At 47.1% G+C, this 27,176-nt stretch overlaps 26 non-coding genes and 3 pseudogenes across 26 annotated transcripts; 23 read left to right on the top strand and 6 right to left on the bottom strand.

The window, feature by feature from the left end:
- Positions 1 to 7,514: 7,514 nt before the first annotated feature.
- On the top strand, positions 7,515 to 7,678 carry LOC135008555 (U1 spliceosomal RNA). Its single transcript, XR_010208210.1, has one exon. It is a non-coding gene; the product is annotated as a U1 spliceosomal RNA (small nuclear RNA).
- Positions 7,679 to 7,830: 152 nt separating this feature from the next.
- Positions 7,831 to 7,993, top strand: LOC135008702 (U1 spliceosomal RNA). The gene has a single exon (XR_010208353.1). It is a non-coding gene; the product is annotated as a U1 spliceosomal RNA (small nuclear RNA).
- A 673-nt stretch (positions 7,994 to 8,666) lies between these two features.
- Positions 8,667 to 8,830, top strand: LOC135008560 (U1 spliceosomal RNA). The gene has a single exon (XR_010208214.1). It is a non-coding gene; the product is annotated as a U1 spliceosomal RNA (small nuclear RNA).
- Positions 8,831 to 8,982: 152 nt separating this feature from the next.
- On the top strand, positions 8,983 to 9,145 carry LOC135008716 (U1 spliceosomal RNA). The gene has a single exon (XR_010208367.1). It is a non-coding gene; the product is annotated as a U1 spliceosomal RNA (small nuclear RNA).
- A 674-nt stretch (positions 9,146 to 9,819) lies between these two features.
- Positions 9,820 to 9,983, top strand: LOC135008855 (U1 spliceosomal RNA). Its single transcript, XR_010208477.1, has one exon. It is a non-coding gene; the product is annotated as a U1 spliceosomal RNA (small nuclear RNA).
- Positions 9,984 to 10,135: 152 nt separating this feature from the next.
- On the top strand, positions 10,136 to 10,271 carry LOC135008825 (U1 spliceosomal RNA; annotated as a pseudogene).
- An 835-nt stretch (positions 10,272 to 11,106) lies between these two features.
- On the top strand, positions 11,107 to 11,270 carry LOC135008816 (U1 spliceosomal RNA). The gene has a single exon (XR_010208460.1). It is a non-coding gene; the product is annotated as a U1 spliceosomal RNA (small nuclear RNA).
- Positions 11,271 to 11,940: 670 nt separating this feature from the next.
- Positions 11,941 to 12,104, top strand: LOC135008719 (U1 spliceosomal RNA). The gene has a single exon (XR_010208368.1). It is a non-coding gene; the product is annotated as a U1 spliceosomal RNA (small nuclear RNA).
- Positions 12,105 to 12,256: 152 nt separating this feature from the next.
- Positions 12,257 to 12,420, top strand: LOC135008872 (U1 spliceosomal RNA). The gene has a single exon (XR_010208486.1). It is a non-coding gene; the product is annotated as a U1 spliceosomal RNA (small nuclear RNA).
- A 2,424-nt stretch (positions 12,421 to 14,844) lies between these two features.
- On the top strand, positions 14,845 to 15,008 carry LOC135008844 (U1 spliceosomal RNA). The gene has a single exon (XR_010208469.1). It is a non-coding gene; the product is annotated as a U1 spliceosomal RNA (small nuclear RNA).
- Positions 15,009 to 15,160: 152 nt separating this feature from the next.
- LOC135008715 (U1 spliceosomal RNA) lies at positions 15,161 to 15,323 on the top strand. Its single transcript, XR_010208366.1, has one exon. It is a non-coding gene; the product is annotated as a U1 spliceosomal RNA (small nuclear RNA).
- Positions 15,324 to 15,997: 674 nt separating this feature from the next.
- On the top strand, positions 15,998 to 16,161 carry LOC135008833 (U1 spliceosomal RNA). Its single transcript, XR_010208464.1, has one exon. It is a non-coding gene; the product is annotated as a U1 spliceosomal RNA (small nuclear RNA).
- A 152-nt stretch (positions 16,162 to 16,313) lies between these two features.
- Positions 16,314 to 16,449, top strand: LOC135008824 (U1 spliceosomal RNA; annotated as a pseudogene).
- A 701-nt stretch (positions 16,450 to 17,150) lies between these two features.
- LOC135008652 (U1 spliceosomal RNA) lies at positions 17,151 to 17,314 on the top strand. The gene has a single exon (XR_010208304.1). It is a non-coding gene; the product is annotated as a U1 spliceosomal RNA (small nuclear RNA).
- A 152-nt stretch (positions 17,315 to 17,466) lies between these two features.
- LOC135008814 (U1 spliceosomal RNA) lies at positions 17,467 to 17,629 on the top strand. Its single transcript, XR_010208458.1, has one exon. It is a non-coding gene; the product is annotated as a U1 spliceosomal RNA (small nuclear RNA).
- Positions 17,630 to 18,303: 674 nt separating this feature from the next.
- On the top strand, positions 18,304 to 18,467 carry LOC135008631 (U1 spliceosomal RNA). Its single transcript, XR_010208283.1, has one exon. It is a non-coding gene; the product is annotated as a U1 spliceosomal RNA (small nuclear RNA).
- A 151-nt stretch (positions 18,468 to 18,618) lies between these two features.
- Positions 18,619 to 18,781, top strand: LOC135008686 (U1 spliceosomal RNA). Its single transcript, XR_010208338.1, has one exon. It is a non-coding gene; the product is annotated as a U1 spliceosomal RNA (small nuclear RNA).
- A 674-nt stretch (positions 18,782 to 19,455) lies between these two features.
- LOC135008558 (U1 spliceosomal RNA) lies at positions 19,456 to 19,619 on the top strand. The gene has a single exon (XR_010208213.1). It is a non-coding gene; the product is annotated as a U1 spliceosomal RNA (small nuclear RNA).
- A 152-nt stretch (positions 19,620 to 19,771) lies between these two features.
- Positions 19,772 to 19,934, top strand: LOC135008850 (U1 spliceosomal RNA). The gene has a single exon (XR_010208475.1). It is a non-coding gene; the product is annotated as a U1 spliceosomal RNA (small nuclear RNA).
- A 674-nt stretch (positions 19,935 to 20,608) lies between these two features.
- On the top strand, positions 20,609 to 20,772 carry LOC135008961 (U1 spliceosomal RNA). Its single transcript, XR_010208561.1, has one exon. It is a non-coding gene; the product is annotated as a U1 spliceosomal RNA (small nuclear RNA).
- Positions 20,773 to 20,924: 152 nt separating this feature from the next.
- LOC135008840 (U1 spliceosomal RNA) lies at positions 20,925 to 21,060 on the top strand (annotated as a pseudogene).
- An 855-nt stretch (positions 21,061 to 21,915) lies between these two features.
- LOC135008692 (U1 spliceosomal RNA) lies at positions 21,916 to 22,078 on the bottom strand. The gene has a single exon (XR_010208343.1). It is a non-coding gene; the product is annotated as a U1 spliceosomal RNA (small nuclear RNA).
- Positions 22,079 to 22,546: 468 nt separating this feature from the next.
- LOC135008756 (U1 spliceosomal RNA) lies at positions 22,547 to 22,709 on the top strand. The gene has a single exon (XR_010208403.1). It is a non-coding gene; the product is annotated as a U1 spliceosomal RNA (small nuclear RNA).
- Positions 22,710 to 23,537: 828 nt separating this feature from the next.
- On the bottom strand, positions 23,538 to 23,700 carry LOC135008691 (U1 spliceosomal RNA). Its single transcript, XR_010208342.1, has one exon. It is a non-coding gene; the product is annotated as a U1 spliceosomal RNA (small nuclear RNA).
- Positions 23,701 to 24,168: 468 nt separating this feature from the next.
- LOC135008755 (U1 spliceosomal RNA) lies at positions 24,169 to 24,331 on the top strand. Its single transcript, XR_010208402.1, has one exon. It is a non-coding gene; the product is annotated as a U1 spliceosomal RNA (small nuclear RNA).
- Positions 24,332 to 25,159: 828 nt separating this feature from the next.
- Positions 25,160 to 25,322, bottom strand: LOC135008849 (U1 spliceosomal RNA). Its single transcript, XR_010208474.1, has one exon. It is a non-coding gene; the product is annotated as a U1 spliceosomal RNA (small nuclear RNA).
- Positions 25,323 to 25,474: 152 nt separating this feature from the next.
- Positions 25,475 to 25,638, bottom strand: LOC135008611 (U1 spliceosomal RNA). The gene has a single exon (XR_010208264.1). It is a non-coding gene; the product is annotated as a U1 spliceosomal RNA (small nuclear RNA).
- A 674-nt stretch (positions 25,639 to 26,312) lies between these two features.
- Positions 26,313 to 26,475, bottom strand: LOC135008838 (U1 spliceosomal RNA). Its single transcript, XR_010208465.1, has one exon. It is a non-coding gene; the product is annotated as a U1 spliceosomal RNA (small nuclear RNA).
- Positions 26,476 to 26,627: 152 nt separating this feature from the next.
- On the bottom strand, positions 26,628 to 26,791 carry LOC135008676 (U1 spliceosomal RNA). Its single transcript, XR_010208328.1, has one exon. It is a non-coding gene; the product is annotated as a U1 spliceosomal RNA (small nuclear RNA).
- Positions 26,792 to 27,176: the final 385 nt, after the last annotated feature.

Genomic DNA, 27,176 nt, shown 5'->3' with positions numbered 1-27,176 from the left:
TCTCCCAAACGAAGGACACTAGAATGAAAATTTTAAAGCCTCCTGTTAGTGCTTCATCTACACGTTATAGCCCTGAATTTTCCAATGCCTATCTCTTTGCAAAAGAGAGATATCGGCAAGGAAAAACTGTATTGTACCTTTGCATTTTTCTCCCGAACGAAAGACACTAGAATGAAAATTTTAAAGCCTCCTGTTAGTGCTTCATCTACACGTTATAGCCCTGAATTTTCCAATGCCTAGCTCTTTGCAAAAGAGAGATATTGGCAAGGAAAAGCTGTATTGTACCTTTGCATTTTTCTCCCAAACGAAAGACACTAGAATGAAAATTTTAAAGTCTACTGTTAGTGCTTCATCTACACGTTATAGCCCTGAATTTTCCAATGCCTATCTCTTTGCAAAAGAGAGATATCGGCAAGGAAAAGCTGTATTGTACCTTTGCATTTTTCTCCCAAACGAAAGACACTAGAATGAAAATTTTAAAGCCTCCTGTTAGTGCTTCATATACACGTTATAGCCCTGAATTTTCCAATGCCTATCTCTTTGCAAAAGAGAGATATCGGCAAGGAAAAGCTGTATTGTACCTTTGCATTTTTCTCCCAAACGAAAGACACTAGAATGAAAATTTTAAAGCCTCCTGTTAGTGCTTCATCTACACGTTATAGCCCTGAATTTTCCAATGCCTAGCTCTTTGCAAAAGAGAGATATCGGCAAGGAAAAGCTGTATTGTACCTTTGCATTTTTCTCCCAAACGAAAGACACTAGAATGAAAATTTTAAAGCCTCCTGTTAGTGCTTCATCTACACGTTATAGCCCTGAATTTTCCAATGCCTATCTCTTTGCAAAAGAGAGATATCGGCAAGGAAAAGCTGTATTGTACCTTTGCATTTTTCTCCCAAACGAAGGACACTAGAATGAAAATTTTAAAACCTCCTATTAGTGCTTCATCTACACGTTATAGCCCTGAATTTTCCAATGCCTATCTCTTTGCAAAAGAGAGATATCGGCAAGGAAAAGCTGTATTGTACCTTTGCATTTTTCTCCCAAACGAAGTACACTAGAATGAAAATGTTAAAGCCTCCTGTTAGTGCTTCATCTACACGTTATAGCCCTGAATTTTCCAATGCCTATCTCTTTGCAAAAGAGAGATATCGGCAAGGAAAAGCTGTATTGTACCTTTGCATTTTTCTCCCAAACGAAAGACACTAGAATGAAAATTTTAAAGCCTACTGTTAGTGCTTTATCTACACGTTATAGCCCTGAATTTTCCAATGCCTAGCTCTTTGCAAAAGAGAGATATCGGCAAGGAAATGCTGTATTGTACCTTTGCATTTTTCTCCCAAACGAAAGACACTAGAATGAAAATGTTAAAGCCTACTGTTAGTGCTTCATCTACACGTTATAGCCCTGAATTTTCCAATGCCTAGCTCTTTGCAAAAGAGAGATATCGGCAAGGAAAAGCTGTATTGTACCTTTGCATTTTTCTCCCAAACGAAAGACACTAGAATGAAAATTTTAAAGCCTCCTGTTAGTGCTTCATCTACACGTTATAGCCCTGAATTTTCCAATGCCTATCTCTTTGCAAAAGAGAGATATCAGCAAGGAAAAGCTGTATTGTACCTTTGCATTTTTCTCCCAAACGAAGGACACTAGAATGAAAATTTTAAAGCCTCCTATTAGTGCTTCATCTACACGTTATAGCCCTGAATTTTCCAATGCCTATCTCTTTGCAAAAGAGAGATATCGGCAAGGAAAAACTGTATTGTACCTTTGCATTTTTCTCCCAAACGAAAGACACTAAAATGAAAATTTTAAAGCCTCCTGTTAGTGCTTCATCTACACGTTATAGCCCTGAATTTTCCAATGCCTATCTCTTTGCAAAAGAGAGATATCGGCAAGGAAAAGCTGTATTGTACCTTTGCATTTTTCTCCCAAACGAAAGATACTAGAATGAAAATTTTAAATCCTACTGTTAGTGCTTCATCTGCACGTTATAGCCCTGAATTTTCCAATGCCTAGCTCTTTGCAAAAGAGAGATATCGGCAAGGAAAAGCTGTATTGTACCTTTGCATTTTTCTCCCAAACGAAAGACACTAGAATGAAAATTTTAAAGCCTACTGTTAGTGCTTCATCTACACGTTATAGCCCTGAATTTTCCAATGCCTAGCTCTTTGCAAAAGAGAGATATCGGCAAGGAAAAGCTGTATTGTATCTTTGCATTTTTCTCCCAAACGAAAGACACTAGAATGAAAATTTTAAAGCCTCCTGTTAGTGCTTCATCTACACGTTATAGCCCTGAATTTTCCAATGCCTATCTCTTTTCAAAAGAGAGATATCGGCAAGGAAAAGATGTATTGTACCTTTGCATTTTTCTCCCAAACGAAGGATACTAGAATGAAAATGTTAAAGCCTCCTATTAGTGCTTCATCTACACGTTATAGCCCTGAATTTTCCAATGCCTATCTCTTTGCAAAAGAGAGATATCGGCAAGGAAAAGTGTATTGTACTTTTGCATTTTTCTCCCAAACGAAAGACACTAGAATGATAATTTTAAAGCCTCCTGTTAGTGCTTCATCTACACGTTATAGCCCTGAATTTTCCAATGCCTATCTCTTTGCAAAAGAGAGATATCGGCAAGGAAAAGCTGTATTGTGCCTTTGCATTTTTCTCCCAAACGAAAGACACTAGAATGAAAATGTTAAAGCCTACTGTTAGTGCTTCATCTACACGTTATAGCCCTGAATTTTCCAATGCCTATCTCTTTGCAAAAGAGAGATATCGGCAAGGAAAAGCTGTATTGTGCCTTTGCATTTTTCTCCCAAACGAAAGACACTAGAATGAAAATGTTAAAGCCTACTGTTAGTGCTTCATCTACACGTTATAGCCCTGAATTTTCCAATGCCTAGCTCTTTGCAAAAGAGAGATATCGGCAAGGAAAAGCTGTATTGTACCTTTGCATTTTTCTCCCAAACGAAAGACACTAGAATGAAAATTTTAAAGCCTCCTGTTAGTGCTTCATCTACACGTTATAGCCCTGAATTTTCCAATGCCTATCTCTTTGCAAAAGAGAGATATCGGCAAGGAAAAGCTGTATTGTACCTTTGCATTTTTCTCCCAATCGAAGGACACTAGAATGAAAATGTTAAATCCTCCTATTAGTGCTTCATCTACACGTTATAGCCCTGAATTTTCCAATGCCTATCTCTTTGCAAAAGAGAGATATCGGCAAGGAAAAACTGTATTGTACCTTTGCATTTTTCTCCCAAACGAAAGACACTAGAATGAAAATTTTAAAGCCTCCTGTTAGTGCTTCATCTACACGTTATAGCCCTGAATTTTCCAATGCCTATCTCTTTGCAAAAGAGAGATATCGGCAAGGAAAAGCTGTATTGTACCTTTGCATTTTTCTCCCAAACGAAAGACACTAGAATGAAAATTTTAAAGCCTCCTGTTAGTGCTTCATCTACACGTTATAGCCCTGAATTTTCCAATGCCTATCTCTTTGCAAAAGAGAGATATCGGCAAGGAAAAGCTGTATTGTACCTTTGCATTTTTCTCCCAAACGAAGGACACTAGAATGAAAATTTTAAAGCCTCCTGTTAGTGCTTCATCTACACGTAATAGCCCTGAATTTTCCAATGCCTATCTCTTTGCAAAAGAGAGATATCGGCAAGGAAATGCTGTATTGTACCTTTGCATTTTTCTCCCAAACGAAAGACACTAGAATGAAAATTTTAAAGCCTCCTGTTAGTGCTTCATCTACACGTTATAGCCCTGCATTTTCCAATGCCTATCTCTTTGCAAAAGAGAGATATCGGCAAGGAAAAGTTGCATTGTACTTTTGCATTTTTCTCCCAAACGAAAGACACTAGAATGAAAATTGTAAAGCCTCCTGTTAGTGCTTCATCTACACGTTATAGCCCTGCATTTTCCAATGCCTATCTCTTTGCAAAAGAGAGATATCGGCAAGGAAAAGCTGTATTGTACCTTTGCATTTTTCTCCCAAACGAAAGACACTAGAATGAAAATGTTAAAGCCTACTGTTAGTGCTTCATCTACACGTTATAGCCCTGAATTTTCCAATGCCTATCTCTTTGCAAAAGAGAGATATCGGCAAGGAAAAGCTGTATTGTACCTTTGCATTTTTCTCCCAAACGAAAGACACTAGAATGAAAATTTTAAAGCCTCCTGTTAGTGCTTCATCTACACGTTATAGCCCTGAATTTTCCAATGCCTAGCTCTTTGCAAAAGAGAGATATCGGCAAGGAAAAGCTGTATTGTACCTTTGCATTTTTCTCCCAAACGAAAGACACTAGAATGAAAATTTTAAAGCCTCCTGTTAGTGCTTCATCTACACGTTATAGCCCTGAATTTTCCAATGCCTATCTCTTTGCAAAAGAGAGATATCGGCAAGGAAAAGCTGTATTGTACCTTTGCATTTTTCTCCCAAACGAAGGACACTAGAATGAAAATTTTAAAGCCTCCTATTAGTGCTTCATCTACACGTTATAGCCCTGAATTTTCCAATGCCTATCTCTTTGCAAAAGAGAGATATCGGCAAGGAAAAGCTGTATTGTACCTTTGCATTTTTCTCCCAAACGAAGTACACTAGAATGAAAATTTTAAAGCCTCCTGTTAGTGCTTCATCTACACGTTATAGCCCTGAATTTTCCAATGCCTATCTCTTTGCAAAAGAGAGATATCGGCAAGGAAATGCTGTATTGTACCTTTGCATTTTTCTCCCAAACGAAAGACACTAGAATGAAAATTTTAAAGCCTCCTGTTAGTGCTTCATCTACACGTTATAGCCCTGCATTTTCCAATGCCTATCTCTTTGCAAAAGAGAGATATCGGCAAGGAAAAGCTGCATTGTACTTTTGCATTTTTCTCCCAAACGAAAGACACTAGAATGAAAATTTTAAAGCCTCCTGTTAGTGCTTCATCTACACGTTATAGCCCTGAATTTTCCAATGCCTAGCTCTTTGCAAAAGAGAGATATTGGCAAGGAAAAGCTGTATTGTACCTTTGCATTTTTCTCCCAAACGAAAGACACTAGAATGAAAATTTTAAAGCCTCCTGTTAGTGCTTCATCTACACGATATAGCCCTGAATTTTCCAATGCCTATCTCTTTGCAAAAGAGAGATATCGGCAAGGAAAAGCTGTATTGTACCTTTGCATTTTTCTCCCAAACGAAGGACACTAGAATGAAAATTTTAAAGCCTCCTGTTAGTGCTTCATCTACACGTTATAGCCCTGAATTTTCCAATGCCTATTTCTTTGCAAAAGAGAGATATCGGCATGGAAAAGCTGTATTGTACCTTTGCATTTTTCTCCCAAACGAAAGACACTAGAATGAAAATTTTAAAGCCTACTGTTAGTGCTTCATCTACACGTTATAGCCCTGAATTTTCCAATGCCTAGCTCTTTGCAAAAGAGAGATATCGGCAAGGAAAAGCTGTATTGTACCTTTGCATTTTTCTCCCAAACGAAAGACACTAGAATGAAAATTTTAAAGCCTCCTGTTAGTGCTTCATCTACACGTTATAGCCCTGAATTTTCCAATGCCTATCTCTTTGCAAAAGAGAGATATCGGCAAGGAAAAGCTGTATTGTACCTTTGCTTTTTTCTCCCAAACGAAAGACACTAGAATGAAAATTTTAAAGCCTCCTATTAGTGCTTCATCTACACGTTATAGCCCTGAATTTTCCAATGCCTATCTCTTTGCAAAAGAGAGATATCGGCAAGGAAAAGCTGCATTGTACTTTTGCATTTTTCTCCCAAACGAAAGACACTAGAATGAAAATTTTAAAGCCTCCTGTTAGTGCTTCATCTACACGTTATAGCCCTGAATTTTCCAATGCCTAGCTCTTTGCAAAAGAGAGATATTGGCAAGGAAAAGCTGTATTGTACCTTTGCATTTTTCTCCCAAACGAAAGACACTAGAATGAAAATTTAAAAGCCTCCTGTTAGTGCTTCATCTACACGTTATAGCCCTGAATTTTCCAATGCCTATCTCTTTGCAAAAGAGAGATATCGGCAAGGAAATGCTGTATTGTACCTTTGCATTTTTCTCCCAAACGAAAGACACTAGAATGAAAATTTTAAAGCCTCCTGTTAGTGCTTCATCTACACGTTATAGCCCTGAATTTTCCAATGCCTATCTCTTTGCAAAAGAGAGATATCGGCAAGGAAAAGCTGCATTGTACTTTTGCATTTTTCTCCCAAACGAAAGACACTAGAATGAAAATTTTAAAGCCTCCTGTTAGTGCTTCATCTACACGTTATAGCCCTGAATTTTCCAATGCCTAGCTCTTTGCAAAAGAGAGATATTGGCAAGGAAAAGCTGTATTGTACCTTTGCATTTTTCTCCCAAACGAAAGACACTAGAATGAAAATTTTAAAGCCTACTGTTAGTGCTTCATCTACACGTTATAGCCCTGAATTTTCCAATGCCTAGCTCTTTGCAAAAGAGAGATATCGGCAAGGAAAAGCTGTATTGTACCTTTGCATTTTTCTCCCAAACGAAAGACACTAGAATGAAAATTTTAAAGCCTCCTGTTAGTGCTTCATCTACACGTTATAGCCCTGAATTTTCCAATGCCTATCTCTTTGCAAAAGAGAGATATCGGCAAGGAAAAGCTGCATTGTACTTTTGCATTTTTCTCCCAAACGAAAGACACTAGAATGAAAATTTTAAAGCCTCCTGTTAGTGCTTCATCTACACGTTATAGCCCTGAATTTTCCAATGCCTAGCTCTTTGCAAAAGAGAGATATTGGCAAGGAAAAGCTGTATTGTACCTTTGCATTTTTCTCCCAAACGAAAGACACTAGAATGAAAATTTAAAAGCCTCCTGTTAGTGCTTCATCTACACGGTATAGCCCTGAATTTTCCAATGCCTAGCTCTTTGCAAAAGAGAGATATCGGCAAGGAAAAGCTGTATTGTACCTTTGCATTTTTCTCCCAAACGAAAGACACTAGAATGCAAACTACAGGTAGTGCTGCAGGGCCCACACCCTTTTACTTGCCTTACAGAGCAGCTCTGGAGCTGTTACAGTGCCCAGCTGCTGCAAGAAATCAGCTTGAATGCTTCAGGGGATGGGGCATGGCCAACATGAGCCCCACACCAAAGGAGGGGGGAGGTGTTTAATGCGAACTAGGGGTCATCCAAGCACTGCAAAAGGCCGCCATGCCCTGCATGCCCCTTTTCTCTTTTCATATGCAGATGAGGGTTCCAGTCAACTTTGGCCCACTGCTTGGATAACATCACCGTATGCAAATCCGTCTGCTGCAGACCTTCCCCCAGGAGTGCTTGTACTAGTTGTTGCATATGGTTTGATATTTGATGGTGCTTCAGTATTAGGCAGCCTTCCGCCCTCCCATGTTCATCTGAAAAGATGTGGTCTCCCTGCAGTTGTTGTCCCCAGATGAGAGTTCACTTGTGCTGCCTCAGTTGAATCTCCTTTACTTGACAGAGATGTGCCTGAGCAGCTGCCCTCACCAGCCCTATCCCAAATCATACTTATTTTGCATAGGAGATACCATGGTCATGAAGATTGTTCTCCAAGGGTGAGGTTCATTCATTGCATTCTGGGTATGCTGACCCCTGTGATTTTCCCAAATGTGGGAAACTCGACTGCATTATTTGTGGTAGTGGGGGACTGTGTTTGTGCTTTCCTCTGGTCAGCTCTGGTAAAAGTCAGATTTCTTTGTCTCAGATCTTCCTCTAGCCTTGTTCTTCTTTCGAGAGTTCCCTTGTGCTGCCTCAGTTGGATCTCTTTCACTTGACAGGGGGATGCCCGAACAGCGACCCTCCCCAGCTCTAGCCCAACTCCTACTTACCTGCCAGGTGAGATACTATGATCATGAAGGTGCTTCTCCCAGGGCAAGGCTCACCCATTGCACTCTGGGTGTGCTGCCCCTGCGATTTCCCCAAATGTGGGAAACTTGACTGCATAATTTGTGTTTCCCCTGGTCGGCTCTCGTATAATTCAGATCTCTTTGTCTCAGGTCTCTCTCCAGCCTAGTTTGCTGTCTGTTTCCACTTCTCTTTTCTTCAACCGCTCCCTTCTATACCCTTGTGCACTATCCTGACTTCTCCTCCCGTCTGCTAACTTTGTGCCTTCCAATGCACAATGCAAACTACAGGTAGTGCTGCAGGGCCCACACCCTTTTACTTGCCTTACAGAGCAGCTCTGGAGCTGTTACAGTGCCCAGCTGCTGCAAGAAATCAGCTTGAATGCTTCAGGGGATGGGGCATGGCCAACATGAGCCCCACACCAAAGGAGGGTGGAGGTGTTTAATGCGAACTAGGGGTCATCCAAGCACCGCAAAAGGCCGCCATCCCTGCACGCCCCTTTTCTCTTTTCATATGCAGATGAGGGTTGAAGCCAACTTTGACCCACTGCTTGGATGACATCACCGTATGCAAATCCGTCTTCTGCAGAACTTCCCCCAGGAATGCTTGCACTAGTTGTTGCATTTGGTTTGTTGTTTGGGGGTGCTTCAGTATTAGGCAGCCTTCTGCCCTCCCATGTTCATCTGAAAATATGTGTTCTCCCTGCAGTTGTTGTCCCCAGATGAGAGTTCCCTTGTGCTGCCTCAGTTGAATCTCCTTTACTTGACAGAGATGTGCATGAGCAGCGGCCCTCCCCAGCCCTATTCCAAATCATACTTATTTTGCATAGGAGATACCATGGTCATGAAGATTGTTCTCCCAGGGTGAGGTTCATTCATTGCATTTTGGGTATGCTGACCCCTGTGATTTCCCCAAATGTGGGAAACTTGACTGCATTATTTGTGGTAGTGGGGGACTGTGTTTGTGCTTTCCTCTGGTCATCTCTGGTAAAAGTCAGATTTCTTTGTCTCAGATTTTCCTCTAGCCTTGTTCTTCTTTCGAGAGTTCCATTGTGCTGCCTCAGTTGGATCTCCTTCACTTGACAGGGGGGTACCCGAGCAGCGACCCTCCCCAGCTCTAGCCCAACTCCTACTTACCTGCCAGGTGAGATACTATGATCATGAAGGTGCTTCTCCCAGGGCAAGGCTCACCCATTGCACTCTGGGTGTGCTGCCCCTGCGATTTCCCCAAATGTGGGAAACTTGACTGCATAATTTGTGTTTCCCCTGGTCGGCTCTCGTATAATTCAGATCTATTTGTCTCAGGTCTCTCTCCAGCCTAGTTTGCTGTCTGTTTCCACTTCTCTTTTCTTCAGCCGCTCCCTTCTATACCCTTGTGCACTATCCTGACTTCTCCTCCCGTCTGCTTACTTTGTGCCTTCCAATGCACAATGCAAACTACAGGTAGTGCTGCAGGGCCCACACCCTTTTACTTGCCTTACAGAGCAGCTCTGGAGCTGTTACAGTGCCCAGCTGCTGCAAGAAATCAGCTTGAATGCTTCAGGGGATGGGGCATGGCCAACATGAGCCCCACACCAAAGGAGGGGGGAGGTGTTTAATGCGAACTAGGGGTCATCCAAGCACTGCAAAAGGCCGCCATGCCCTGCATGCCCCTTTTCTCTTTTCATATGCAGATGAGGGTTCCAGTCAACTTTGGCCCACTGCTTGGATAACATCACCGTATGCAAATCCGTCTGCTGCAGACCTTCCCCCAGGAGTGCTTGTACTAGTTGTTGCATATGGTTTGATATTTGATGGTGCTTCAGTATTAGGCAGCCTTCCGCCCTCCCATGTTCATCTGAAAAGATGTGGTCTCCCTGCAGTTGTTGTCCCCAGATGAGAGTTCACTTGTGCTGCCTCAGTTGAATCTCCTTTACTTGACAGAGATGTGCCTGAGCAGCTGCCCTCACCAGCCCTATCCCAAATCATACTTATTTTGCATAGGAGATACCATGGTCATGAAGATTGTTCTCCCAGGGTGAGGTTCATTCATTGCATTCTGGGTATGCTGACCCCTGTGATTTTCCCAAATGTGGGAAACTCGACTGCATTATTTGTGGTAGTGGGGGACTGTGTTTGTGCTTTCCTCTGGTCAGCTCTGGTAAAAGTCAGATTTCTTTGTCTCAGATCTTCCTCTAGCCTTGTTCTTCTTTCGAGAGTTCCCTGGTGCTGCCTCAGTTGGATCTCCTTCACTTCACAGGGGGGAACCCGAGCAGCGACCCTCCCCAGCTCTAGCCCAACTCCTACTTACCTGCCAGGTGAGATACTATGATCATGAAGGTGCTTCTCCCAGGGCAAGGCTCAACCATTGCACTCTGGGTGTGCTGCTCCTGCGATTTCCCCAAATGTGGGAAACTTGACTGCATAATTTGTGTTTCCCCTCGTCGGCTCTCGTATAATTCAGATCTCTTTGTCTCAGGTCTCTCTCCAGCCTAGTTTGCTGTCTGTTTCCACTTCTCTTTTCTTCAGCCGCTCCCTTCTATACCCTTGTGCACTATCCTGACTTCTCCTCCCGTCTGCTTACTTTGTGCCTTCCAATGCACAATGCAAACTACAGGTAGTGCTGCAGGGCCCACACCCTTTTACTTGCCTTACAGAGCAGCTCTGGAGCTGTTACAGTGCCCAGCTGCTGCAAGAAATCAGCTTGAATGCTTCAGGGGCTGGGGCATAGCCAACATGAGCCCCACACCAAAGGAGGGTGGAGGTGTTTAATGCAAACTAGGGGTCAGCCAAGCGCCGCAAAAGGCCACCATGCCCTGCACGCCCCTTTTCTCTTTTCATATGCAGACGAGGGTTGAAGCCAACTTTGACCCACTGCTTGGATGACATCACCATATGCAAATCCATCTGCGGCAGGCCTTCCCCCAGGAATGCTTGCACTAGTTGTTGCATTTGGTTTGTTGTTTGGGGGTGCTTCAGTATTAGGCAGCCTTCTGCCCTCCCATGTTCATCTTCAGGGGATGGGGCATGGCCAACATGAGCCCCACACCAAAGGAGGGTGGAGGTGTTTAATGCGAACTAGGGGTCATCCAAGCACCGCAAAAGGCCGCCATGCCCTGCACGCCCCTTTTCTCTTTTCATATGCAGATGAGGGTTGAAGCCAACTTTGACCCACTGCTTGGATGACATCACCGTATGCAAATCCGTCTTCTGCAGAACTTCACTTGACAGGGGGGTGCCCGAGCAGCGACCCTCCCCATCTCTAGCCCAACTCCTACTTACCTGCCAGGTGAGATACTATGATCAGGAAGGTGCTTCTCCCAGGGCAAGGCTCACCCATTGCACTCTGGGTGTGCTGCTCCTACGATTTCCCCAAATGTGGGACACTTGACTGCATAATTTGTGTTTCCTCTAGTCGGCTACTCGTATAATTCAGATCTCTTTGTCTCAGGTCTCTCTCCAGCCTAGTTTGCTGTCTGTTTCCACTTCTCTTTTCTTGAGCCGCTGCCTTCTATGCCCTTGTGCACTCTCCTGACTTCTCCTGTCTGCTTACTTTGTGCCTTCCAACGCACAATGCAAACTACAGGTAGTGCTGCAGGGCCCACACCCTTTTACTTGCCTTTCAGAGCAGCTCTGGAGCTGTTACAGTGCCCAGCTGCTGCAAGAAATCAGCTTGAATGCTTCAGGGGCTGGGGCATAGCCAACATGAGCCCCACACCGACGGAGGGTGGAGGTGTTTAATGCGAACTAAGGGTCATCCAAGCGCCGCAAAAGGCCGCCATGCCCTGCATACCCCTTTTCTCTTTTCATATGCAGATGAGGGTTCCAGCCAACTTTGGCCCACTGCTTGGATGACATCACCGTATGCAAATCCGTCTTCTGCAGACCTTCCCCCAGGAATGCTTGTACTAGTTGTTGCATTTGGTTTGTTGTTTGGGGTGCTTCAGTATTAGGCAGCCTTCAGCTCTCCCATGTTCATCTGAAAATATGTGTTCTCCCTGCAGTTGTTGTCCCCAGATGAGAGTTCCCTTGTGCTGCCTCAGTTGAATCTCCTTTACTTGAAAGAGATGTGCCTGAGCAGCGGCCCTCCCCAGCCCTATCCCAAATCATACTTATTTTGCATAGGAGATACCATGGTCATGAAGATTGTTCTCCCAGGGTGAGGTTCATTCATTGCATTCTGGGTATGCTGACCCCTGTGATTTCCCCAAATGTGGGAAACTCGACTGCATTATTTGTGGTAGTGGGGGACTGTGTTTGTGCTTTCCTCTGGTCAGCTCTGGTAAAAGTCAGATTTCTTTGTCTCAGATCTTCCTCTAGCCTTGTTCTTTTTTTGAGAGTTTCCTTGTGCTGCCTCAGTTGGATCTCCTTCACTTGACAGGGGGGTGCCCGAGCAGCGACCCTCCCCAGCTCAAGCCCAACTCCTACTTACCTGCCAAGTGAGATACTATGATCAGGAAGGTGCTTCTACCAGGGCAAGGCTCACCCATTGCACTCTGGGTGTGCTGCTCCTACGATTTCCCCAAATGTGGGACACTTGACTGCATAATTTGTGTTTCCTCTGGTCGGCTACTCGTATAATTCAGATCTCTTTGTCTCAGGTCTCTCTCCAGCCTAGTTTGCTGTCTGTTTCCACTTCTCTTTTCTTGAGCCCCTGCCTTCTATGCCCTTGTGCACTCTCCTGACTTCTCCTGTCTGCTTACTTTGTGCCTTCCAACGCACAATGCAAACTACAGGTAGTGCTGCAGGGCCAACACCCTTTTACTTGCCTTACAGAGCAGCTCTGGAGCTGTTACAGTGCCCAGCTGCTGCAAGAAATCAGCTTGAATGCTTCAGGGGCTGGGGCATAGCCAACATGAGCAGCAAGATGCAGCACTGGACTATTAGTAATGTACTGTTGTATGCTGAGCACCACAATGCAGCACAAGACAATGAGCAGTGATACTGAGCACTGATGAGGATACTACTGAGAACTGACACTGAGCAGGAGAGACACACTACTAGTATTACTGAGCAGCAATAAGTAACCACTGATACTGGGCACTGATATTGAGATTTCCACTGAGAGAACATAGCCACGTCCTCTCCGCTCTCTCTTCAATGCACGAGTAAAAATGGCGGCAACGCGCAGCTCTTTATATGGAATCCGAATCTCGCGAGAATCCGACAGCGGGATGATGACATTTTCCCTTGTTCAGGTTTTCCGAGTCAGGCGGGAACAACCGAGCCTGCCACGGACCAGTGTAAACCACGTGGAGTTCGTCGGGAATTCGGTTCTCGGAGAACCGAACCCGCTCCTCTATATATACTATATTACTATGTTACTGTAGTATACAGAACACCACAATGCAATGAGCAGTGATAGTGAGCACTGATGAGGATACTAGAACTGACACTGAGCAGCAAGATGCAGCACTGGACTATTAGTAATGTACTGTAGTATGCTGAGCACCACAATGCAGCACAAGACAATGAGCAGTGATACTGAGCACTGATGAGGATACTACTGAGAACTGACACTGAGCAGGAGAGACACACTACTAGTATTACTGAGCAGCAATAAGTAACCACTGATACTGAGCACTGATATTGAGATTTCCACTGAGAGAACATAGCCACGTCCTCTCCGCTCTCTCTTCAATGCACGAGTAAAAATGGCAGCAACGCGCAGCTCTTTATATGGAATCCGAATCTCGCAAGAATCCGACAGCGGGATGATGACATTTTCCCTTGTTCAGGTTTTCCGAGTCAGGCGGGAACAACCGAGCCTGCCTCGGACCAGTGTAAACCACGTGGAGTTCGTGGGGAATTCGGTTCTCGGAGAACCGAACCCGCTCCTCTCTACCTTATACCCATCAATTTTTTTATTTTCAATCTAAGCCCCTGCAGTTTTCTGTAAGCATCTGCTTCGCTATGATGATCAACAAGTCACAAGGGCAAACACTCAGGGCTTGAGGCGTAGATCTTAGGACCAGCTGCTACAAGCATGGCAGAGGTGTCACTATCACTGGTGACACCCAGAAAGGTGGCGAGGGAGATTGTAATGCAGTGCGCGCAGATAAACAGCGCAATGGTAAAAAGGAGGCATGGTTTCATAGGTAGGGGCGTGGCCTGGTGGCCTGAATCTACATTTTGTTGCTCCGGGTGTCCCGGGGGTTGGGGGCTGCACCCGGGGACTAGTGTGTGAGCTGTGCTGGCTCCTGCACAGTGACAGGGCATGGCCACCCAGCATGACGCCTCCCTTCTTGACCATGCTGTAATTGCAGTCGCACTGCAGTTCAGCGTGATCATAAAAAATGGTGTAGGCTCCTGCTGGTGCAGGCTGTAGAGAAAAGCTGCTGTGACCACGCCCCCTGTGTCTCCTCCGTTGCAGACCCCATTTTGAAGCCTTGCCCCCGGACTAAGAGAAAAGTATGCCCTTGCGCACTATCCTGACTTCTCCTCCCGTCTGCTTAATTTGTGCCTTCCAACGCACAATGCGAACAACAGGTGGTGCTGCAGGGCCCACACCCTTTTACTTGCCTTACAGAACAGCTCTGGAGCTGTTACAGTGCCCAGCTGCTGCAAGAAATCAGCTTGAATGCTTCAGGGGATGGGGCATGGCCAACATGAGCCCCACACCAAAGGAGGGTGGGGGTGTTTAATGCGAACTAGGGGTCATCCAAGCACTGCAAAAGGCCGCCATGCCCTGCATGCCCCTTTTCTCTTTTCATATGCAGATGAGGGTTCCAGTCAACTTTGGCCCACTGCTTGGATAACATCACCGTATGCAAATCCGTCTGCTGCAGACCTTCCCCAAGGAGTGCTTGTACTAGTTGTTGCATATGGTTTGATATTTGATGGTGCTTCAGTATTAGGCAGCCTTCCGCCCTCCCATGTTCATCTGAAAAGATGTGGTCTCCCTGCAGTTGTTGTCCCCAGATGAGAGTTCCCTTGTGCTGCCTCAGTTGAATCTCCTTTACTTGACAGAGATGTGCCTGAGCAGCGGCCCTCACCAGCCCTATCCCAAATCATACTTATTTTGCATAGGAGATACCATGGTCATGAAGATTGTTCTCCCAGGGTGAGGTTCATTCATTGCATTCTGGGTATGCTGACCCCTGTGATTTTCCCAAATGTGGGAAACTCGACTGCATTATTTGTGGTAGTGGGGGACTGTGTTTGTGCTTTCCTCTGGTCAGCTCTGGTAAAAGTCAGATTTCTTTGTCTCAGATCTTCCTCTAGCCTTGTTCTTCTTTCGAGAGTTCCCTTGTGCTGCCTCAGTTGGATCTCTTTCACTTGACAGGGGGGTGCCCGAACAGCGACCCTCCCCAGCTCTAGCCCAACTCCTACTTACCTGCCAGGTGAGATACTATGATCATGAAGGTGCTTCTCCCAGGGCAAGGCTCACCCATTGCACTCTGGGTGTGCTGCCCCTGCGATTTCCCCAAATGTGGGAAACTTGACTGCATAATTTGTGTTTCCCCTGGTCGGCTCTCGTATAATTCAGATCTATTTGTCTCAGGTCTCTCTCCAGCCTAGTTTGCTGTCTGTTTCCACTTCTCTTTTCTTCAGCCGCTCCCTTCTATACCCTTGTGCACTATCCTGACTTCTCCTCCCGTCTGCTTACTTTGTGCCTTCCAATGCACAATGCAAACTACAGGTAGTGCTGCAGGGCCCACACCCTTTTACTTGCCTTACAGAGCAGCTCTGGAGCTGTTACAGTGCCCAGCTGCTGCAAGAAATCAGCTTGAATGCTTCAGGGGATGGGGCATGGCCAACATGAGCCCCACACCAAAGGAGGGGGGAGGTGTTTAATGCGAACTAGGGGTCATCCAAGCACTGCAAAAGGCCGCCATGCCCTGCATGCCCCTTTTCTCTTTTCATATGCAGATGAGGGTTCCAGTCAACTTTGGCCCACTGCTTGGATAACATCACCGTATGCAAATCCGTCTGCTGCAGACCTTCCCCCAGGAGTGCTTGTACTAGTTGTTGCATATGGTTTGATATTTGATGGTGCTTCAGTATTAGGCAGCCTTCCGCCCTCCCATGTTCATCTGAAAAGATGTGGTCTCCCTGCAGTTGTTGTCCCCAGATGAGAGTTCACTTGTGCTGCCTCAGTTGAATCTCCTTTACTTGACAGAGATGTGCCTGAGCAGCTGCCCTCACAAGCCCTATCCCAAATCATACTTATTTTGCATAGGAGATACCATGGTCATGAAGATTGTTCTCCCAGGGTGAGGTTCATTCATTGCATTCTGGGTATGCTGACCCCTGTGATTTTCCCAAATGTGGGAAACTCGACTGCATTATTTGTGGTAGTGGGGGACTGTGTTTGTGCTTTCCTCTGGTCAGCTCTGGTAAAAGTCAGATTTCTTTGTCTCAGAACTTCCTCTAGCCTTGTTCTTCTTTCGAGAGTTCCCTGGTGCTGCCTCAGTTGGATCTCCTTCACTTCACAGGGGGGAACCCGAGCAGCGACCCTCCCCAGCTCTAGCCCAACTCCTACTTACCTGCCAGGTGAGATACTATGATCATGAAGGTGCTTCTCCCAGGGCAAGGCTCAACCATTGCACTCTGGGTGTGCTGCTCCTGCGATTTCCCCAAATGTGGGAAACTTGACTGCATAATTTGTGTTTCCCCTCGTCGGCTCTCGTATAATTCAGATCTCTTTGTCTCAGGTCTCTCTCCAGCCTAGTTTGCTGTCTGTTTCCACTTCTCTTTTCTTCAGCCGCTCCCTTCTATACCCTTGTGCACTATCCTGACTTCTCCTCCCGTCTGCTTACTTTGTGCCTTCCAATGCACAATGCAAACTACAGGTAGTGCTGCAGGGCCCACACCCTTTTACTTGCCTTACAGAGCAGCTCTGGAGCTGTTACAGTGCCCAGCTGCTGCAAGAAATCAGCTTGAATGCTTCAGGGGCTGGGGCATAGCCAACATGAGCCCCACACCAAAGGAGGGTGGAGGTGTTTAATGCAAACTAGGGGTCAGCCAAGCGCCGCAAAAGGCCACCATGCCCTGCACGCCCCTTTTCTCTTTTCATATGCAGACGAGGGTTGAAGCCAACTTTGACCCACTGCTTGGATGACATCACCATATGCAAATCCATCTGCGGCAGGCCTTCCCCCAGGAATGCTTGCACTAGTTGTTGCATTTGGTTTGTTGTTTGGGGGTGCTTCAGTATTAGGCAGCCTTCTGCCCTCCCATGTTCATCTGAAAATATATGTTCTCCCTGCAGTTGTTGTCCCAAGATGAGAGTTCCCTTGTGCTGCCTCAGTTGAATCTCCTTTACTTGACAGAGATGTGCATGAGCAGCGGCCCTCCCCAGCCCTATTCCAAATCATACTTATTTTGCATAGGAGATACCATGGTCATGAAGATTTTTCTCCCAGGGTGAGGTTCATTCATTGCATTTTGGGTATGCTGACCCCTGTGATTTCCCCAAATGTGGGAAACTTGACTGCATTATTTGTGGTAGTGGGAGACTGTGTTTGTGCTTTCCTCTGGTCAGCTCTGGTAAAAGTCAGATTTCTTTGTCTCAGATTTTCCTTTAGCCTTGTTCTTTTTTCGAGAGTTCCCTTGTGCTGCCTCAGTTGGATCTCCTTCACTTTACAGGGGGGTACCCGAGCAGCGACCCTCCCCAGCTCTAGCCCAACTCCTACTTACCTGCCAGGTGAGATACTATGATCATGAAGGTGCTTCTCCCAGGGCAAGGCTCACCCATTGTACTCTGGGTGTGCTGCTCCTGTGATTTCCCCAAATGTGGGAAACTTGACTGCATAATTTGTGTTTCCCCTGGTCGGCTCTCGTATAATTCAGATCTCTTTGTCTCAGGTCTCTCTCCAGCCTAGTTTGCTGTCTGTTTCCACTTCTCTTTTCTTCAGCCGCTCCCTTCTATACCCTTGTGCACTATCCTGACTTCTCCTCCCGTCTGCTTACTTTGTGCCTTCCAATGCACAATGCAAACTACAGGTAGTGCTGCAGGGCCCACACCCTTTTACTTGCCTTACAGAGCAGCTCTGGAGCTGTTACAGTGCCCAGCTGCTGCAAGAAATCAGCTTGAATGCTTCAGGGGATGGGGCATGGCCAACATGAGCCCCACACCAAAGGAGGGTGGAGGTGTTTAATGCGAACTAGGGGTCATCCAAGCACCGCAAAAGGCCGCCATGCCCTGCACGCCCCTTTTCTCTTTTCATATGCAGATGAGGGTTGAAGCCAACTTTGACCCACTGCTTGGATGACATCACCGTATGCAAATCCGTCTTCTGCAGAACTTCCCCCAGGAATGCTTGCACTAGTTGTTGCATTTGGTTTGTTGTTTGGGGGTGCTTCAGTATTAGGCAGCCTTCTGCCCTCCCATGTTCATCTGAAAATATGTGTTCTCCCTGCAGTTGTTGTCCCCAGATGAGAGTTCCCTTGTGCTGCCTCAGTTGAATCTCCTTTACTTGACAGAGATGTGCCTGAGCAGCGGCCCTCCCCAGCTCTATCCCAAATCATACTTATTTTGCATAGGAGATACCATGGTCATGAAGATTATTCTCCCAGGGTGAGGTTCATTCATTGCATTATGGGTATGCTGACCCCTGTGATTTCCCCAAATGTGGGAAACTCGACTGCTTTATTTGTGGTAGTGGGGGACTGTGTTTGTGTTTTCCTCTGGTCAGCTCTGGTAAAAGTCAGATTTCTTTGTTCAGATCTTCCTCTAGCCTTGTTCTTCTTTCGAGAGTTCCCTTGTGCTGCCTCAGTTGGATCTCCTTCACTTGACAGGGGGGTGCCCAAGCAGAGACCCTCCCCAGCTCTAGCCCAACTCCTACTTACCTGCCAGGTGAGATACTATGATCATGAAGGTGCTTCTCCCAGGGCAAGGCTCACCCATTGCACTCTGGGTGTGCTGCCCCTGCGATTTCCCCAAATGTGGGAAACTTGACTGCATAATTTGTGTTTCCCCTGGTCGGCTCTCGTGTAATTCAGATCTCTTTGTCTCAGGTCTCTCTCCAACCTAGTTTGCTGTCTGTTTCCACTTCTCTTTTCTTCAGCCGCTCCCTTCTATACCCTTGTGCACTATCCTGACTTCTCCTCCCGTCTGCTTACTTTGTGCCTTCCAATGCACAATGCAAACTACAGGTAGTGCTGCAGGGCCCACACCCTTTTACTTGCCTTACAGAGCAGCTCTGGAGATGTTACAGTGCCCAGCTGCTGCAAGAAATCAGCTTGAATGCTTCAGGGGATGGGGCATGGCCAACATGAGCCCCACACCAAAGGAGGGTGGAGGTGTTTAATGCGAACTAGGGGTCATCCAAGCACCGCAAAAGGCCGCCATGCCCTGCACGCTCCTTTTCTCTTTTCATATGCAGATGAGGGTTGAAGCCAACTTTGACCCACTGCTTGGATGACATCACCGTATGCAAATCCGTCTTCTGCAGAACTTCCCCCAGGAATGCTTGCACTAGTTGTTGCATTTGGTTTGTTGTTTGGGGGTGCTTCAGTATTAGGCAGCCTTCTGCCCTCCCATGTTCATCTGAAAATATGTGTTCTCCCTGCAGTTGTTGTCCCCAGATGAGAGTTCCCTTGTGCTGCCTCAGTTGAATCTCCTTTACTTGACAGAGATGTGCATGAGCAGCGGCCCTCCCCAGCCCTATTCCAAATCATACTTATTTTGCATAGGAGATACCATGGTCATGAAGATTGTTCTCCCAGGGTGAGGTTCATTCATTGCATTTTGGGTATGCTGACCCCTGTGATTTCCCCAAATGTGGGAAACTTGACTGCATTATTTGTGGTAGTGGGGGACTGTGTTTGTGCTTTCCTCTGGTCAGCTCTGGTAAAAGTCAGATTTCTTTGTCTCAGATTTTCCTCTAGCCTTGTTCTTCTTTCGAGAGTTCCCTTGTGCTGCCTCAGTTGGATCTCCTTCAGTTTACAGGGGGGTACCCGAGCAGCGATCCTCCCCAGCTCTAGCCCAACTCCTACTTACCTGCCAGGTGAGATACTATGATCATGAAGGTGCTTCTCCCAGGGCAAGGCTCACCCATTGCACTCTAGGTGTGCTGCTCCTGCGATTTCCCCAAATGTGGGAAACTTGACTGCATAATTTGTGTTTCCCCTGGTCGGCTCTCGTATAATTCAGATCTCTTTGTCTCAGGTCTCTCTCCAGCCTAGTTTGCTGTCTGTTTCCACTTCTCTTTTCTTGAGCCGCTCCCTTCTATGCCCTTGCGCACTATCCTGACTTCTCCTCCTGTCTGCTTACTTTGTGCCTTCCAACGCACAATGCGAACTACAGGTAGTGCTGCAGGGCCCACACCCTTTTACTTGCCTTACAGAGCAGCTCTGGAGCTGTTACAGTGCCCAGCTGCTGCAAGAAATCAGCTTGAATGCTTCAGGGGCTGGGGCATAGCCAACATGAGCCCCACACCAAAGGAGGGTGGAGGTGTTTAATGCAAACTAGGGGTCAGCCAAGTGCCGCAAAAGGCCACCATGCCCTGCACGCCCCTTTTCTCTTTTCATATGCAGACGAGGGTTGAAGCCAACTTTGACCCACTGCTTGGATGACATCACCATATGCAAATCCATCTGCGGCAGGCCTTCCCCCAGGAATGCTTGCACTAGTTGTTGCATTTGGTTTGTTGTTTGGGGGTGCTTCAGTATTAGGCAGCTTTCTGCCCTTCCATGTTCATCTGAAAATATATGTTCTCCCTGCAGTTGTTGTCCCCAGATGAGAGTTCCCTTGTGCTGCCTCAGTTGAATCTCCTTTACTTGACAGAGATGTGCACGAGCAGCGGCCCTCCCCAGCCCTATTCCAAATCATACTTATTTTGCATAGGAGATACCATGGTCATGAAGATTTTTCTCCCAGGGTGAGGTTCATTCATTGCATTTTGGGTATGCTGACCCCTGTGATTTCCCCAAATGTGGGAAACTCAACTGCATTATTTGTGGTAGTGGGGGACTGTGTTTGTGCTTTCCTCTGGTCAGCTCTAGTAAAAGTCAGATTTCTTTGTCTCACATTTTCCTCTAGCCTTGTTCTTCTTTCGAGAGTTCCCTTGTGCTGCCTTTGTTGGATCTCCTTCACTTTACAGGGGGGTACCCGAGCAGCGACCCTCCCCAGCTCTAGCCCAACTCCTACTTACCTGCCAGGTGAGATACTATGATCATTAAGGTGCTTCTCCCAGGGCAAGGCTCACCCATTGTACTCTGGGTGTGCTGCTCCTGCGATTTCCCCAAATGTGGGAAACTTGACTGCATAATTTGTGTTTCCCCTCGTCGGCTCTCGTATAATTCAGATCTCTTTGTCTCAGGTCTCTCTCCAGCCTAGTTTGCTGTCTGTTTCCACTTCTCTTTTCTTCAGCCGCTCCCTTCTATACCCTTGTGCACTATCCTGACTTCTCCTCCCGTCTGCTTACTTTGTGCCTTCCAATGCACAATGCAAACTACAGGTAGTGCTGCAGGGCCCACACCCTTTTACTTGCCTTACAGAGCAGCTCTGGAGCTGTTACAGTGCCCAGCTGCTGCAAGAAATCAGCTTGAATGCTTCAGGGGCTGGGGCATAGCCAACATCAGCCCCACACCGAAGGAGGGTGGAGGTGTTTAATGCAAACTAGGGGTCAGTCAAGCGCCGCAAAAGGCCACCATGCCCTGCACGCCCCTTTTCTGTTTTCATATGCAGATGAGGGTTGAAGCCAACTTTGACCCACTGCTTGGATGACATCACCATATGCAAATCCATCTGCGGCAGGCCTTCCCCCAGGAATGCTTGCACTAGTTGTTGCATTTGGTTTGTTGTTTGGGGGTGCTTCAGTATTAGGCAGCCTTCTGCTGCACCCTGCTTTGGTGTGGGGCTCATGTTGGCCATGCCCCATCCCCTGAAGCTTTCAAGCAGATTTCTTGCAGCAGCTGGGCACTGTAACAGCTCAAGAGCTGCTCTGTAAGGCAAGTAAAAGGGTGTGGGCCCTGCAGCACTACCTGTAGTTTGCATTGTGCATTGGAAGGCACAAAGTAAGCAGACGGGAGGAGAAGTCAGGATAGTGCACAAGGGTATAGAAGGGAGCGGCTGAAGAAAAGAGAAGTGGAAACAGACAGCAAACTAGGCTGGAGAGAGATCTGAGACAAAGAGATCTGAATTATACGATAGCCGACCAGGGGAAACACAAATTATGCAGTCAAGTTTCCCACATTTGGGGAAATCGCAGGGGCAGCACACCCAGAGTGCAATGGGTGAGCCTTGCCCTGGGAGAAGCACCTTCATGATCATAGTATCTCACCTGGCAGGTAAGTATGAGTTGGGCTAGAGCTGGGGAGGGTCGCTGCTCGGGCACCCCCCTGTTAAGTGAAGGAGATCCAACTGAGGCAGCACAAGGGAACTCTCAAAAGAAGAACAAGGCTAGAGGAAGATCTGAAACAAAGAAATCTGACTTTTACCAGAGCTGACCAGAAGAAAACACAAACACAGTCCCCCACTACCACAAATAAAGCAGTCGAGGTGAGGTTCATTCATTGCATTTTGGGTATGCTGACCCCTGTGATTTCCCCAAATGTGGGAAACTCGACTGCTTTATTTGTGGTAGTGGGGGACTGTGTTTGTGTTTTCTTCTGGTCAGCTCTGGTAAAAGTCAGATTTCTTTGTTTCAGATCTTCCTCTAGCCTTGTTCTTCTTTTGAGAGTTCCCTTGTGCTGCCTCAGTTGGATCTCCTTCACTTAACAGGGGGGTGCCCGAGCAGCGACCCTCCCCAGCTCTAGCCCAACTCCTACTTACCTGCCAGGTGAGATACTATGATCATGAAGGTGCTTCTCCCAGGGCAAGGCTCACCCATTGCACTCTGGGTGTGCAGCCCCTGCGATTTCCCCAAATGTGGGAAACTTGACTGCATAATTTGTGTTTCCCCTGGTCGGCTCTCGTATAATTCAGATCTCTTTGTCTCAGATCTCTCTCCAGCCTAGTTTGCTGTCTGTTTCCACTTCTCTTTTCTTCAGCCGCTCCCTTCTATACCCTTGTGCACTATCCTGACTTCTCCTCCCGTCTGCTTACTTTGTGCCTTCCAATGCACAATGCAAACTACAGGTAGTGCTGCAGGGCCCACACCCTTTTACTTGCCTTACAGAGCAGCTCTGGAGCTGTTACAGTGCCCAGCTGCTGCAAGAAATCTGCTTGAATGCTTCAGGGGATGGGACATGGCCAACATGAGCCCCACACCAAAGGAGGGTGGAGCAGAAGGCTGACTAATACTGAAGCACCCCCAAACAACAAACCAAATGCAACAACTAGTGCAAGCATTCCTGGGGGAAGGCCTGCCGCAGATGGATTTGCATATGGTGATGTCATCCAAGCAGTGGGTCAAAGTTGGCTTCAACCCTCGTCTGCATATGAAAACAGAAAAGGGGCGTGCAGGGCATGGTGGCCTTTTGCGGCGCTTGACCGACCCCTAGTTTGCATTAAACACCTCCACCCTCCTTCGGTGTGGGGCTCATGTTGGCTATGCCCCAGCCCCTGAAGCATTCAAGCTGATTTCTTGCAGCAGCTGGGCACTTTAACAGCTCCAGAGCTGCTCTGTAAGGCAAGTAAAAGGGTGTGGGCCCTGCAGCACTACCTGTAGTTTGCATTGTGCATTGGAAGGCACAAAGTAAGCAGACGGGAGGAGAAGTCAGGATAGTGCACAAGGGTATAGAAGGGAGCGGCTGAAGAAAAGAGAAGTGGAAACAGACAGCAAACTAGGCTGGAGAGAGATCTGAGACAAAGAGATCTGAATTATACGATAGCCGACCAGGGGAAACACAAATTATGCAGTCAAGTTTCCCACATTTGGGGAAATCGCAGGGGCAGCACACCCAGAGTGCAATGGGTGAGCCTTGCCCTGGGAGAAGCACCTTCATGATCATAGTATCTCACCTGGCAGGTAAGTATGAGTTGGGCTAGAGCTGGGGAGGGTCGCTGCTCGGGCACCCCCCTGTTAAGTGAAGGAGATCCAACTGAGGCAGCACAAGGGAACTCTCAAAAGAAGAACAAGGCTAGAGGAAGATCTGAAACAAAGAAATCTGACTTTTACCAGAGCTGACCAGAAGAAAACACAAACACAGTCCCCCACTACCACAAATAAAGCAGTCGAGGTGAGGTTCATTCATTGCATTTTGGGTATGCTGACCCCTGTGATTTCCCCAAATGTGGGAAACTCGACTGCTTTATTTGTGGTAGTGGGGGACTGTGTTTGTGTTTTCTTCTGGTCAGCTCTGGTAAAAGTCAGATTTCTTTGTTTCAGATCTTCCTCTAGCCTTGTTCTTCTTTTGAGAGTTCCCTTGTGCTGCCTCAGTTGGATCTCCTTCACTTAACAGGGGGGTGCCCGAGCAGCGACCCTCCCCAGCTCTAGCCCAACTCCTACTTACCTGCCAGGTGAGATACTATGATCATGAAGGTGCTTCTCCCAGGGCAAGGCTCACCCATTGCACTCTGGGTGTGCAGCCCCTGCGATTTCCCCAAATGTGGGAAACTTGACTGCATAATTTGTGTTTCCCCTGGTCGGCTCTCGTATAATTCAGATCTCTTTGTCTCAGATCTCTCTCCAGCCTAGTTTGCTGTCTGTTTCCACTTCTCTTTTCTTCAGCCGCTCCCTTCTATACCCTTGTGCACTATCCTGACTTCTCCTCCCGTCTGCTTACTTTGTGCCTTCCAATGCACAATGCAAACTACAGGTAGTGCTGCAGGGCCCACACCCTTTTACTTGCCTTACAGAGCAGCTCTGGAGCTGTTACAGTGCCCAGCTGCTGCAAGAAATCTGCTTGAATGCTTCAGGGGATGGGACATGGCCAACATGAGCCCCACACCAAAGGAGGGTGGAGCAGAAGGCTGACTAATACTGAAGCACCCCCAAACAACAAACCAAATGCAACAACTAGTGCAAGCATTCCTTGGGGAAGGCCTGCCGCAGATGGATTTGCATATGGTGATGTCATCCAAGCAGTGGGTCAAAGTTGGCTTCAACCCTCGTCTGCATATGAAAACAGAAAAGGGGCGTGCAGGGCATGGTGGCCTTTTGCGGCGCTTGACCGACCCCTAGTTTGCATTAAACACCTCCACCCTCCTTCGGTGTGGGGCTCATGTTGGCTATGCCCCAGCCCCTGAAGCATTCAAGCTGATTTCTTGCAGCAGCTGGGCACTTTAACAGCTCCAGAGCTGCTCTGTAAGGCAAGTAAAAGGGTGTGGGCCCTGCAGCACTACCTGTAGTTTGCATTGTGCATTGGAAGGCACAAAGTGAGCAGACGGGAGGAGAAGTCAGGATAGTGCACAAGGGTATAGAAGGGAGCGGCTGAAGAAAAGAGAAGTGGAAACAGACAGCAAACTAGGCTGGAGAGAGACCTGAGACAAAGAGATCTGAATTATACGAGAGCCGACCAGGGGAAACACAAATTATGCAGTCAAGTTTCCCACATTTGGGGAAATCGCAGGAGCAGCACACCTAGAGTGCAATGGGTGAGCCTTGCCCTGGGAGAAGCACCTTCATGATCATAGTATCTCACCTGGCAGGTAAGTAGGAGTTGGGCTAGAGCTGGGGAGGGTCGCTGCTCGGGTACCCCCCTGTCAAGTGAAGGAGATCCAACTGAGGCAGCACAAGGGAACTCTCGAAAGAAGAACAAGGCAAGAGGAAAATCTGAGACAAAGAAATCTGACTTTTACCAGAGCTGACCAGAGGAAAGCACAAACACAGTCCCCCACTACCACAAATAATGCAGTTGAGTTTCCCACATTTGGGGAAATCACAGGGGTCAGCATACCCAAAATGCAATGAATGAACCTCACCCTGGGAGAACAATCTTCATGACCATGGTATCTCCTATGCAAAATAAGTATGATTTGGAATAGGGCTGGGGAGGGCCGCTGCTCATGCACATCTCTGTCAAGTTAAGGAGATTCAACTGAGGCAGCACAAGGGAACTCTCATCTAGGGACAACAACTGCAGGGAGAACACATATTTTCAGATGAACATGGGAGGGCAGACGGCTGCCTAATACTGAAGCACCCCCAAACAACAAACCAAATGCAACAACTAGTGCAAGCATTCCTGGGGGAAGGCCTGCCGCAGAGGGATTTGCATATGGTGATGTCATCCAAGCAGTGGGTCAAAGTTGGCTTCAACCCTCGTCTGCATATGAAAAGAGAAAAGGGGCGTGCAGGGCATGGTGGCCTTTTGCGGCGCTTGGCTGACCCCTAGTTTGCATTAAACACCTCCACCCTCCTTTGGTGTGGGGCTCATGTTGGCTATGCCCCAGCCCCTGAAGCATTCAAGCTGATTTCTTGCAGCAGCTGGGCACTGTAACAGCTCCAGAGCTGCTCTGTAAGGCAAGTAAAAGGGTCTGGGCCCTGCAGCACTACCTGTAGATCGCATTGTGCGTTGGAAGGCACAAAGTAAGCAGACAGGAGGAGAAGTCAGGATAGTGCGCAAGGGCATAGAAGGGAGCGGCTCAAGAAAAGAGAAGTGGAAACAGACAGCAAACTAGGCTGGAGAGAGACCTGAGACAAAGAGATCTGAATTATACGAGAGCCGACCAGGGGAAACACAAATTATGCAGTCAAGTTTCCCACATTTAGGGAAATCGCAGGGGCAGCACACCCAGAGTGCAATGGGTGAGCCTTGCCCTGGGAGAAGCACCTTCATAATCATAGTATCTCACCTGGCAGGTAAGTAGGAGTTGGGCTAGAGCTGGGGAGGGTCGCTGTTCGGGCACCCCCCTGTCAAGTGAAAGAGATCCAACTGAGGTAGCACAAGGGAACTCTCGAAAGAAGAACAAGGCTAGAGGAAGATCTGAGACAAAGAAATCTGACTTTTTCCAGAGCTGACCAGAGGAAAGCACAAACACAGTCCCCCACTACCACAAATAATGCTGTCGAGTTTCCCACATTTGGGGAAATCACAGGGGTCAGCATACCCAGAATGCAATGAATGAACCTCACCTTGGGAGAACAATCTTCATGACCATGGTATCGCCTATGCAAAATAAGTATGATTTGGGATAGGGCTGGGGAGGGCCGCTGCTCAGGCACATCTCTGTCAAGTAAAGGAGATTCAACTGAGGCAGCACAAGGGAACTCTCATCTTGGGACAACAACTGCAGGGAGAACATATATTTTCAGATGAACATGGGAGGGCAGAAGGCTGCCTAATACTGAAGCACCCCCAAACAACAAACCAAATGCAACAACTAGTGCAAGCATTCCTGGGGGAAGGCCTGCCGCAGATGGATTTGCATATGGTGATGTCATCCAAGCAGTGGGTCAAAGTTGGCTTCAACCCTCGTCTGCATATGAAAAGAGAAAAGGGGCGTGCAGGGCATGGTGGCCTTTTGCGGCGCTTGGCTGACCCCTAGTTTGCATTAAACACCTCCACCCT

Source organism: Pseudophryne corroboree, unplaced genomic scaffold, assembly GCF_028390025.1.
Source record: "Pseudophryne corroboree isolate aPseCor3 unplaced genomic scaffold, aPseCor3.hap2 scaffold_223, whole genome shotgun sequence".
NCBI classification, from domain to species: Eukaryota; Metazoa; Chordata; class Amphibia; order Anura; family Myobatrachidae; genus Pseudophryne; species Pseudophryne corroboree.
This window is presented reverse-complemented; position numbering and strand designations above follow the sequence as displayed.